We start from the raw sequence: 929 nt of genomic DNA on the forward strand, positions 1-929 counted from the left end.
TGAGAGAGACGCAGAGAGATATTGGCAGGTTCTCCGAAGGACAGAGATCTATCTGAGATCAATGATAAAAGACGGTTACTCCAATGAAGATCTGGCATAATTGAAGATTGAACTGTGTGCTTCAGCTTCCTTTCAGGGAGGAGGCAGAGCTGAGAGGTTTTTTTTCCATTTTAAAACCAGGCAGAGAAACAGCAAAAGGCTGTCAAGCCAATTTGAGGCAGTTTGGTCTAGTGGTGAACTAGGACAGTGTTTCCCAACCTTGGCTACTTGCTGGCTGGGGAATTCTGGGAGTTGAAGTCCAGACATCTTCAAGTTGCCAAGGTTGGGAAACACTGAACTAGGAGACGGGGAGTTCTAGTCCTGGCTTAAGCAATGAAAGCTGGCTGCGTGACTTTGGGCCAATCACCAAGAGACAGAGAGTTTTAAGCGTGCCTTAGGCGTGAAAGCTGGCTGGGTGACTTTGGACCAATCACCAGGAGATGGAGAGTTCTAGTCCCACCTTAGGCATGAAAGCTGGCTAGGTGACTTTGAGCCAATCACCAGGAGATGGAGAGTTCTAGTCCCGCTTTAGGCATGAAAGCTGGCTGGGTGACTTTGGGCCAATCACCAGGAGATGGAGAGTTCTAGTCCTGCCTTATGCAGGAAAGCCATCTGGGCGACTTTGGGCCAATCACCAGGAGACAGTGAGTTCTAGTCCCGCCTTTAGGCAGGAAAGCCGGCTAGGTGACTTTGGGCCAATCACCAGGAGACAGTGAGTTCTAGTCCCGCCTTAGGCAGGAAAGCCATCTGGGCGACTTTGGGCCAATCACCAGGAGATGGGAAGTTCTAGTCCCGCCTTACGCAGGAAAGCCATCTAGGTGACTTTGGGCCAATCACCAGGAGATGGAGAGTTCTAGTCCCGCCTTAGGCAGGAAAGCCATCTGGGCGAC

This window comes from Thamnophis sirtalis, unplaced genomic scaffold (assembly GCF_051295495.1).
Source record: "Thamnophis sirtalis isolate CommonGarterSnake01/CBP01778 unplaced genomic scaffold, rThaSir2_p1.2 scaffold_2, whole genome shotgun sequence".
Lineage (NCBI taxonomy): Eukaryota > Metazoa > Chordata > Lepidosauria > Squamata > Natricidae > Thamnophis > Thamnophis sirtalis.